Below are 12,435 nucleotides of genomic sequence, written 5' to 3' on the forward strand. Positions count from 1 at the left end.
TAATTGTATCCAGTTTGCAAATTAATTCCAATTCAGCAGTCTCTCATTTGAGTCTGTTTGTGAAGTTTTTTTGTTGAAGAATTGCCACTTTTAGGTCTGTAATCGAGTGACCAGAGAGATTGAAGTGTTCTCCGACTGGTTTTTGAATGTTATAATTCTTGACATCTGATTTGTGTCCATTTATTCTTTTACGTAGAGACTGTCCGGTTTGGCCAATGTACATGGCAGAGGGGCATTGCTGGCACATGATGGCAGATATCACATTGGTAGATGTGCAGGTGAATGAGCCTCTGATAGTGTGGCCCACCTTGATTATCACTACAAAAGGTTTTTCACCCCCGCTCTCCGGCTGGTAAAAACTCACCTTACCGGATCACTCTCGTTACTGTGTGTATGGTAATACCCATTGTTTCATGTTCTCTGTGTATATAAAATCCCCCTACTGTATTTTCCACTGCATGCATCGGATGAAGTGAGCTGTAGCTCATGAAAGCTTATTCTCAAATAAATTGGTTAGTCTTTAAGGTGCCACAAGTACTCCTTTTCTTTTTGTGGTAATGTAAAGCATCTTAGACAGACAGTGCAGTTAATGAGCCTGCACTCGACAGCACATGAATGAGGTATGCAAGAATACAGAATTCAGTCCAATCGTGTATCACGGATTCATAGAATCCGATTGTTATTACAGGGCTCAAAAGCTAAAGTCGGGAGTTTAACTACAGTCACTGCAGGATAAAGTGTGACTGTCCTATGGCCGCATATTGCCAGGATAGCACATTGCTGAGCACTCTGGAAGGGCTGGGTGCTGCTGTACGCCCTGCCTCATGCAGGCTGTGAGGCTCCGTCCAGGATTGTACAGCACTTTAAACTCAGAAACTGCTCAGTGTTGTTGTTTCAACCCTCCTGTGGGGATGAGACTCTAGTTAAAAATGAGCCGGTCGCTAGGATTGTGTGTTCCTGCTGCTTCAGCAAGGCTCACATGGATTCAGTGGAGGTGGGAGAGGAGAGAGCAGAGGAGAACTGCTTGACTCTGTACAGGATGGCAGGCCTTGGGGTGGGCTTGGCCCACGCCTCATAATGCATCATGCAGTTGAGTTAGTCTGCTCTTGTTTGTGCTGATGCTCCTTAGTTGGTGATGTGTTGTAAGTTGGCTGCTCTGTGGTCTGCAGAGATGCGAGAGCTATGCTGGCAATGCATGTCTTTTTTCCAAAGCATCTGGACATCCCCTGAGAGTGACGCAGGCTGCCAGTTTGGAATGTCAGAGTTATTTTCAGATGACTCACTGCAGCACAACTCCGTTACAGCAGTCACTGTTTCATCCCCTGTGCGTTCCAGCCGGGACAGGGTGGGTAACAGCACCTAGGGCATGCTGGTGCATCATTCAGACACAGACATGCAGGGCGAGTGTTGGTTGCAAATGAGACGTGTGAGTGCAGAGGTCTCTTTAGTTCATTACTTGCTGTGATAAGGTCACTTGGGCTATTGTGATATTATTTCAATAAGCGAGTCATTAATAATTAATGCCAGTCTCTGCAGGGGAGCTGAGCATCGCTCTTTGGAAACCAGTGGGAAATGGCATCTGAAAGGCAGGCATTACTTGTGAAGTGGTTTTGTCTCCGTGACACAGGGCCCCTTTGTTGGGATCTGTACAGTACTTGAACGGTTTCATAACATGCACCAAAGGAATCCAGCCGCAGAGAGGTTTTTGCAACCAGTGTTGTGTTAGCATCTCTCATGATTTTCACAGCAGAGAGTTCTGCTGTAATTAGCCAGCCCCGCTAATATTTCTCTTCTGGGGACTTTGCCCAGCGGGCCTGTGAGGAGAGAAGGTCCTTCCTGGCCAGATTCAAAGTGTTTGGGATAGTGAGTTGCGGCCAGGGTTTTGTTTAGTTTTTCCTCCTTATCTGTCCTAAGTTGTATTTTTAATCAAATGAAGTCACTTGTATCAGGTCTCTATCTCTCACCTTCATGCTGCCTTTGATAGCCAAGGGCTGGGTGAACATGCAGAGATTGGTGTGAGACAGTAGATAGAAACAGACCCATAAATAAGATCCTCAGCCCATGCAGGGTAAAGATGCCTTTATTTAAGGGGCAGTTGCCCTTCACCCCGTCACTGCTGCCTTGGGAGACAGAAAGGCCAACAGCCCCAGAATCTTGTGGAAAGGAATGTCTCTACTTGGCTTGCCTTTGAAATTCCATCCCACTCTCCCCTGCTCATTCGAGGTCCTGTAGAGCAGTGCCATCACATCAGGCTGTAACCTGCTGCAGTGCTCCTCCCAGCTGATAGACTGAGCACATTGTCTATAAAATGAGATGGAGGAAGCATTTGGGGGGGAAGTAAGTAAACAAGTTATCTGTCATAATCTGAATGTGCTGAGTCTGAAAAAACAAAACAAGTTACCAAGCTGAATTTTGAATATATCACCTTCTAAACTGGAGTTCAAATTTAAGTAAAATTTGGAAAATTAGTAGATTTCTATGGTTTTTATTCCACTACAAAGTTACTCTAGATCCTACACATTGTTTAGGTCAGCGTAATGTAACAGTTCCTACATGTGCCGACACACCCCTTGTATTTACAAGCCCCAGAGCATGCACATGTGGCATTTCTGCAGCTACAGCATTGTGATATGCACCCGTTGACACATCCACAGGTAATAATTTCTGCACGGCTGTTGGGAATTGGTTCCAGTGACATTTGCTTGGGTACCAGTTCTCCATTGTGTTTGGGCCAACCCATAATCTCTGGTCAGGGTAGCGAGGGATGGTTGGAGTTTTCCTGCCTCCACACCATGGCTTGAAAATGAGCTCTTTGGATGTACTAGTGCAATGCATCACTAGTTGGGGGCAATGCCTCTGATGATTGGCACCCGGAGAACAATATCACCCATGCCTTGTTGCAGCTCTCCTCCGGGTAAATTTTGCAGGCTGCAGATGAACTTTTCTGCTGAAACGATTGTTTCATTCTGTAGGTCATCCTTCCCCAAGTTTTAGACATCCATGTCTCTCCGTGAATATTGTCCAAGCAGTTTTCTTGCTGTGCCCAGCAACATGGGAAACACAGGGCATGGAAGGAGAATATTATTTCTGTGTCTGCTTGAGGAAATACAGGCAGAAGCTTCTCTCAAATAGTATGCACAGGAATGTATTTGGGGTTTTTGATGTTCCAGTCTTCAGCTACAATTTGCTGCAAAGCATTTTGTCATAGTGTGCCGTTAACAGAAGAACATCAGTGTCTTGTGCTGACACAATAACACAGTCAGTATCAGTATGCAGTCAGTGCAGTACAATCCTGGTGTCTGCCTTTTCCTGGTCAGCGTGCAACTCCTAGGCATTGTCCTAGGGATGGGGGTTTCATGACCACCATTCCCAAGAGGAGGAGGCAGGTGGGTGGTGGTCAGAGACTCCTTCCTAATGGGGATGGAGTCATCCATCTGCCAACCAGACCGGGAGATTCAAGAAGTGTGCTGCTTCCCTGGAGCTAGAATCCAGGATGTGACGGAGTGTCTGCCGAGACTGATCAAAACCTTGGACTGCTACCCCTTCCTACTTCTACAAATGGGCACCAATGATACTGCCAAGAATGACCTTGAGTGGATCACTGCAGTCTACATGGCTCTGGGAAGAAGGATAAGGGAGTTTGAGGTGCAAGTCGTGTTCTTGTCCATCCTTCCTGTTGAAGGAAAAGGCCCATGTAGGAACCGTCGAATTGTGGAGGTGAATGCATGGTTACGCAGGTGGTGTCGGAGAGAGGGCTTTGAATTCTTCGACCATGGGATGCTGTTCCGGGCAGAAGGATTGCTAGGAAGAGATGGGATCCACCTAAAGAAGAGAGGGAAGAGCATCTTCACAGGCACGCTTGCTAACCTAGTGAGGAAGGCTGCAAACTAGGTTTGCTGGGGGATAGTGACCTAAACCCAGAGGTAAGTGAGGGAGTGGGATACAAGGAGGAAACAGAAGGAGGAGGGTACAAGATGGGAAGCCTCCTGATTCATACTGAGAAAGTAGGGCAATTGGCTAGTTATCTTAGGTGCACATACACGAACGCAAGAAGCCTGGGAAACAAGCAGGAAGAATTGGAAGTCCTGGCACAATCAAGGAACTATGGCGTGACTGGAATAACAGAAACTTGGTGGGGAAGTTCATGTGACTGGAGTACTGTCATGGATGGGTATAAACCGTTCAGGAAGGACAGGTATGGGAGGAAAGGTGGAGGAGTTGCATTGTATGTAAGAGAGCAGTATGATTGCTCAGAGCTCCAGTTTGAAACTGGAGAAAAGCCTGTTGAGAGTCTTTGGGTTAAGTTTAGAGGCGAGAGCAACAAGGGCAATGTCGTGGTGGGCGTGATCAGAAGGATGAGGTACACGAGGCTTTCTTTGGACAGGTAACTGAAGTTTACAGATCACAGGTCCTGGTTCTAATGGGGGACTTCAATTGCCCTGACATCTGCTGGGAGAGCAATACAGCGGTGCACAGACAATCCAGAAAGATTTTGGAGAGTGTTGGGGACGACTTCCTGGTACAAGTGCTGGAGGAACCAACTAGGGGCCGTGCTCCTCTTGATTTGCTGCTTACAAACAGGGAAGAATTGGTAGGGGAAATAGAAGTGGGTGGCAACGTAGGCAGCAGTGACCATGAGATGGTTGAGCTCAGGATCCTGACACAGGGAAGAAAGGAGAGTAGCAAAATACAGACCCTGGACTTCAGAAAAGTAGACTTAGACTCCCTTAGGGAACTGATGGGCAGGATCCCCTGGGAGGCTAATATGAGGGGGCAAGGATTGGCGGGAGAGTTGGCTGTATTTTAAAGAATCCTTATTGCAGGAACAAACCATCCTGATGTGCAGAAAGAATAGCAAACAAGGCAGGTGACCAGCTTGGCTTAACAGTGAAATCTTTGGTGAGCTTAAACTCAAAAAGGAAGCTTACAAGAACTGGAAATTTGGACAGATGACTAGGGAGGAGCATAAAAATATTGCTCGAGCATGCAGGGATGTAATCAGGAAAGCCAAATCACACCTGGAGTTGCAGCGAGCAAGGGATGTGAAGGGTAACAAGAAGGGTTTCTACAGGTATGTTAGCAACAAGAAGAAGGTCAGGGAAAGTGTGGGACCCTTACTGAGTGGGGGAGACAACCTAGTGACAGATGATGTGGAAAAAGCTGAAGTACTCAGTGCTTTTTTTGCCTCGATCTTCACAGACAAGGTCAGCTCCCAGACTGTTGCACTGGGCAGCACAGTATGGAAAGGATGTGAGCAGCCCTCAGTGGTGAAAGAACAGGTTAAGGCCTATTTAGAAAAGCTGGACATGCACAAGTCCATGGGTCCAGATCTAATGCACCCAAGGGTGCTGAGGGAGTTGGTAGATGTGATTGCAGAGCCATAGGCCACTATCTTTGAAAATTCGTGGCGATCGGGGGAGGTCCCGGACTTTTGGAAAAAGGCAAATAGAGTGCCCATATTTTAAAAAGAGAAGAAAGTGAATCCGGGGAACTACAGACCGGTCAGCCTCACTTCAGTCCCCGGCAAAATCATGGAGCAGGTCCTCAAGGAATCCATTTTGAAGCACTTGGAAGAGAGGAACAGTCAGGAACAGTCAACATGGATTCACCAAGGGCAAGTCATGCCTGACCTACCTGATTGCCTTCTATGACGAAATAATTAGCTCTGTGGATGAGAGGAAACCCGTGAACATGATATATCTTGACTTTAGCAAAGCTTTTGATATAGTCTCCCACAGTATTCTTGCCAGCAAGTTAAAGAAGTATGGGCTGGATGAATGGACTATAAGGTGGATAGAAAACTGGCTAGATTGTTGGGCTCAACGGGCAGTGATCAATGGCTCCATGTCTAGTTGGCAGCTGGTATCAAGTGGAGTGCCCCAAGGGTCGGTCCTTGGGCCAGTTTTGTTCAACGTCTTTATTAATGATCTGGATGTTGGGATGAATTGCACCCTCAGCAAGTTCACAGATGACACTAAGCTGCGGGGAGAGGTAGATATGCTGTAGGGTAGGGATAGGGTCCAGAGTGACCTAGACAAATTAGATGATTAGGCCAAAAAAAATATGACAAGGTTCAACAAGGACAAGTGCAGAGTCCTGCACTTAGGACAGAAGAATCCCATGCACTGCTACAGTCTAGGGACCGAATGGCTGGGTAGCAGTTCGCAGAAAAGGACCTAGGGCAGAGGTGGGCAAACTACGGCCTGCGGGACCCTCCTGCCTGGCCCCTGAGCTCCTGGCCCTGGAAGCTAGCCCCCGGCCCCTCCCCACTGTTCCCCCTCCACGCAGCCTCAGCGCGCCGTACTGCTGGTGTAATGTATTAAACTGCTCCAGGTAGGAATGTGCTCCTGGTAGCAGTTACAGGGAGCAATTTACTACACTACACCGGCACGCTGCCAGCAACTGGTGCTCTGTGCTGCATGGTAAGGGGGCAGGGAGCGGGGCAGGGGGTAGATAGATGGCAGGGGAGTTTGGGGTGGGGGGCGGTCAGAGGGCGGGGAATGGGGGGGTTTGAATGGGGCAGGAGTCCTGGGGAGGGCAGTCAGGAAGGAGGGGGGGTTGGATGGGGCGGTGGGGGGCAATAAGGGGCAGGGATTCCAGGGCCAGTCAGGGGACAGGGAGTGGCGGGGGTGGAGGATGGGGCAGGGGTCCTGGGGGGGGGGCTGTCAGGGAACAGAGGGGGTTGGATGGAGCAGGAGTCCGGGGGATGCCATTGGGGGGCGAGAAACAAGGGGAGGCGGATAGGGGGTGGGGACACAGCCTCCCCTAGCCGGCCCTCCATACAATTTCCGAAACCTGATGTGGCCCTCAGGCCAAAAAGTTTTCCCGCCCCTGACCTAGGAGTTACAGTGGATGAGAAGCTGGATACGAGTCAGCAGTGTGCCCTTGTTGCCAAGAAGGCCAATGACATATTGGGCTGCATTAGTAGGAGCATTGCCAGCAGATCGAGGGAAGTGATTATTCCCCTCCATTTGGCACTGGTGAGGCCACGCCTGGAGTACTGTGTCCAGTTTTCGTCCCCCCACTACAGAAGGGATGTGGAGAAATTGGAGAGAGTCCAGCGGAAGGAAACAAAAATGATTAGAGGGCTGGGGCACATGACTTACAAGGAGATGCTGAGGGAACTGGGGTTATTTAGTCTACAGAAGAGAAAAGTGAGGGGGGATTTGATAGCAGCCTTTAACTACCTGAAGGGGGGTTCCAAAGAGGATGGAGCTCGGCTGTTCTCAATGATGACAGATGACAGAACAAGGAGCAATGGTCTCAAGTTGCTGCAGGGGAGGTCTAGGTTGGATATCAGGAAACACTATTTCACTAGGAGGGTGGTGAAACACTGGAATGGGTTACCTATGGAGGTGGTGGAATCTCCACCCTTTGAGGTTTTTAAGGCCTGGCTTGACAAAGCCCTGGCTGGGATGATTTAATGGGTGTTGGTCCTGTTTTGAGCAGGGGGTTGGACTAGATGACCTCCTGAGGTCTCTTCCAACCCTGATATTCTATGATTTTATGATTCTAACTCACATTTATCCAGAGTTGGTTTTGTTGATTTAACAGTACTGACTCCTTTGAACTTTCTGAATACGACAGTTGTTTTGTTATGTGGAGCACTGGCTAGGAGTTCTTCAGAGAAGTTAACCAGTTAATAATTTGTATCTTTGAAGTTCATTAACACTTTATTTTCATCAACACAATCATGCAGCTTTCATGCTGGTGTGGATTCATTGCAAGTCATTTGGTCATCAAGTGCAAGACTGAACAATGTTCTGGTTTGGGCTGCAATTAGGGCACACAGATTATAGGAGAGAGTCCATCTGCTGAGTCCTGAGGCCATTGTTGTGAGACCGATAATTCCTCCTCCTCTTTCACCAGTGGCATTGAGCCATTTTTGGGAGTGGTCCAGACCTGCATGATTGAATCTGTGGTTGGAACCTTTCACAACCCAGTTGCCTCTATCAAGCTCTTCATGTACCTTCAGAGGGAGCTTGTTCATTTCTGCTAATTACAGAGATCCCCACTGAGCATAATTTGTGTGGTCATATTGATGACAGAACAGGCATATTCTTTTGCAAGCATACAGACAAGGCTCCCAAATTGCATCCTGTTGAGCTCTGTTGAAGAGTAAGCATATACACATCATATCAATGTACTGCTGCCGGTACTCGAAATTGGGCTGGTTCTCTGTGTTGCTGAGCACTGACTATGCCATCTTGTCACAGAAACTTGCCTATGACAGAATAGACATTAGGACATTATTGTAATCTTCCGCAGCATCAGATTTTGCAAACTCCCAGAGCCTTCTTTGAGTTTTTTGTCATGTTGCTGTAGATGGCTCAGAAGTTGTGGAACTAACAGTTGCCACATTGCCTGTAGATTTCAGAGTAGCAGCCATGTTAGTCTGTATTTGCAAAAAGAAAAGGAGGACTTGTGGCACCTTAGAGACTAACCAATGGTTAGTCTCTATGGTGCCACGAGTACTCCTTTTCTTATTGCCTGTCGAGTGATCTTGTGAGGACAAGTGGCTTTTACATAATTTTACCAGTAGTTACACGGTATATCGTTAGTCTACCTAAAATTCCACTTTCTGTCCACACGCTCAAGAATCCAGACTCCTGTGTATACAACCGCAGCACTTTTAGGAAGTTCATTGATATGTAGACCTCCTAAGCATGGAATCAGGATATCTTTATATTCTGGTAAAGTCCATTTTAGCTCCGTCAGAGCAAAGAAGAGCACTTGGTCAACAGTCAAGACTGTTTTCAGAGTAACAGCCGTGTTAGTCTGTCTTTGCAAAAAGAAAAGGAGTACTTGTGGCACCTTAGAGACTAACCAATTTATTTGAGCATGAGCTTTCGTGAGCTACAGCTCACTTCATCGGTGCAGTGAGCTGTAGCTCATGAAAGCTCATGCTCAAATAAATTGGTTAGTCTCTAAGGTGCCACAAGTCCTCCTTTTCTTTTAGTCAAGACTGTATGTTTCTGTTGAAGATAGTGTGTGACTTGAGAAAATCTTTTCACGACAATATTCTGGGTATCAGATACATGAGCTGGGGACTGAATGACAGGCATGTAGTTAATGGAGAGTTGTTATTGTTCTGCTTTTCATTAAAACTTGTCCAGCCAGATCTTGGATTTTCAAATTGATGTTTGAAGAAAAATGCCATGTCCTGTGGTCGTGCTTTCAAAGCTGCCTGGCAATCATTTGTGTGTCCATACCACCATTCTGCCAGGACAGCTCCATGGAATTATGATTCTGCTGCACTTTCTGTGATATTAGCAGGAGAGATGGTGTTCACATTGAAATTAGCATGATTAGTTGGCTCAACATCCTGCAGTATCAGGTCAGCTGAGTGTCCTCTCTGCCGGGCAGCATGCTATGTGGCATGAAATGCATCGGCCCATCAAGCGTACACTCACTTATATCACTGTTATTTATTTATATTACTGTCTGCAGTGAAATGGGTCAATCTTCTTTTAACCAAATTTGATGGGATCAATATTCCGTCCTCATTCCTTGTCATCAGTGTGCTCTTGGCCAGTGCTGTATCCACTCAAAGTACATCCTTCTGGCTGATTCAGTGCCCAGCATTGTGAAACACCTGGACAAGTTTTTTTGATCTTGTGGCCTGGTGACAGATGCTTCCAAGCCTAATGTGTTTGGATGTCCAATTCCTACCTCCCCTGGCACTGTCGATGAAATGCTGTGCAATATTAACACCCAGGACTGTTGATATGATTCCTGTTTCTCATCTTTACATTCTTCTGCAACGTTATCTTCTGTGTTCTCCTCCTCACCTTCTTCAACTTCCCTACTTCAAGAATAGACTGGCCAGCCAAGAGCATTTGCATGTATACAGTCTTTGACACACAGGCTAGTGCCTCTTCCTCACTGACATTTAGCTCATGGTACCCAGGATGAGCAGGTACATCTGAGCGTAATTTCAGTGCTACACGTACCCTTGAGGGGCTGCAAAACAGCTGTTTCACGGCGCCAAGCACTGGGAGGGAGGGGGGAGAACGCAATGTGCTCAGGGGAGGAGGCGGAGGCAGAGAGGAGGCAGAGGTGAGCTGGGGCGGGTGGGTGGGGTGGGAAGCTGTCAGTGGGTGCAGAGCAGCCACCAATTTTTCTCTGTGGGTGCTCCAGCCCCCGGGCACCCACGGAGTCGCGCCTGTGGTGATGGGTGAGGGAGGGGGCTCCAACGAAGCATTGAGGTGCATCAGCAAAGCCTAAAGAAACCAGGACAGAGCTCTGTGTGCAGGGGGAGCCCAGCACTGGGCTAGCTGGGGCTGTGGGTTGGGACTGAAGGGCACTGGCAGAGCTGTGCGTGGGATGTTTCGTCACACAGTGTGAGTAAGTGCTGGCTGCAGCCAGTGAGCTTTGGGTGGCTTAGGAGAATGGCACAGTGTCAGCTGCCATTTGTGCCTGGGGTGGAGCCAGGCGTTGTACTTCATAATTACCTCGCAGCACTGTCAGGGAGATGATTTCTCTGTTAGGCATTTTAGACTTAATGCCTCCCTTTCCGAACAAATTGCCCTGTTATTCCAATCTGAGCTTTCACACAACCTTTCAGCGTCAGCTCATTAAGGCACATTTCCCCATTTGTAATAATCTCTTTTTCTGGCAGACGCTGTTCTCATTGCACATTGTTCCAAAATTAAGTTTGTCTTATTTACTCCTCCTCCCATGACCACCTCCAATGTGTAATTTTCCTTTCATGCCTTCTGAGGTCTGTGTTTGAGCTGTCAGGATCCAGGGGCTCTATTGTGCTTCTGGGCTTAATTTACTGTTGCTGTGACTAAGAGCTGGTAATGAAATCAGCAAACAAGAATTATGGCAAATGCTTTCCACACTCATGGTCCTCCAACACTCCACCCTGCACACATTCAGAGACTCACTCCATGAGCAAGCCAGCTCACGTGTTCCAGAGCCCTCTGGGGTGGGGGGCTGAGCATGGGTCCAGCTGGTGGAGAGATCATCCTGAAAGAGTCTGGAATCGCTTACCTCAGGGATGCAGCATCCCTCTTTCTGAAGCGCTGCCCCGGGACAATGATGAAGAAAGGTGGGAATTGTGAGCAGGGGAGGAGCTCCGACCGTAGGGCCAGGCTGTCTCTCCCCTCATCAGCATTAGCCAAGCCAGGAAGCCTTTCGTTTGTGTGCAAGCCCCAGTCAAATGCCTGCTCTCATTCTACACCTTTAAGCAGAGACTTTAGACACAGCATTCTTGGCACAAATCTCTCTAGCTAAGGCCCTGTCTACACTGGCAAGTTTCTGGGCAGTAAAGCAGCGTTCTGCTCTGTAACTCCTGAGGGGAGCACGCAGCCAAGTCACTGAGTGCACAGAAACTGCGCAATTGTTGCACTGTAAAAAACCCACCCCGACGAGCGGCGTCCAGCTTCCTGCGCTGGGGGTACGGTGCCGCGGGGCCAGTGTAGACACCCTGGTCGATGACAGCGCTGCGATTGGCCTCCGGGAGGTGTCCACAATGCCTGTTCTCGCCTCTCTGGTCATCGGTTTGAACTCCACTGCCCTGTCCTCAGGTGACCAACCATCAGGCCCACCCCGGACATTCCTTGGGAATTTTGAAAGTCCCCGTCCTGTCTGCTCGGTGACGCGTGCAGTGGTCTCAGCACATCTTTCCAGGTGGCCAGGCCTGCTCCATGCACCAGGCGAACCCCCGCTTGGAGCAGAGCCGAGCTGCTGGACCTCATCGGCATTTGGGGAGAGGAGGCTGTCCAGTCCCAGCTGCGCTCCAGCCGTAGGAATTTGGATACCTACAGAGAGATTTCATGATCTATGCCAGAAAGGGGCCATGACCGGGACACACTGCAGTGCAGGGTCAAAGTGAAGGAGCTGCAGAACGCCTACCACAAGGTGTGGGAGGCAAACTGCCACTCCGGTGCTGCGCCCACGAGCTGCTGGTTCTACAAAGAGCTGGACGCAATACACGGCAGCGCCTGCCCTCCCTCCCCTGCAGCCGCTGATGCAAAACTCTTTTCCATGCTCCCCCCAGACACCACCAACACACTCAACAGTCATTCTTCACTTGCTCAGCCTGTTGTTGAACCGCTCCTTGCTGCTGTCAAGTTGCCCCATGTATGGCATCATAAGCCATGGCATTAAGGGATAAGAGGGGTCTCCCAGGATCACAATGGGCATTTCAACTTCCCCTACAGTGATCTTCTGGTCTGGGAAGAAAGTCCCTGCTTGCAGCTTCCTGAACAGGTCAGTGTTCCAAAAGATGCATGCGTCATGCACCTTTCCGGGCCAGCCTGTGTTAATGTCTGTGAAACCCCCACGGTGATCCACAAGTGCCTGGAGCACCATTGAGAAATACCCTTATGAATAATGTACTCGGTGGCTAGGTGGTCTGGTGCCAGAATTGGAATGTGTGTGCCATCTATCACCCCTCCTCAGTTAGGGAAGCCCATTTGTGCAAAG

The sequence above is a fragment of the Lepidochelys olivacea genome (genome assembly GCF_965140295.1).
Source record: "Lepidochelys olivacea isolate rLepOli2 genome assembly, chromosome: 16".
NCBI classification, from domain to species: Eukaryota; Metazoa; Chordata; order Testudines; family Cheloniidae; genus Lepidochelys; species Lepidochelys olivacea.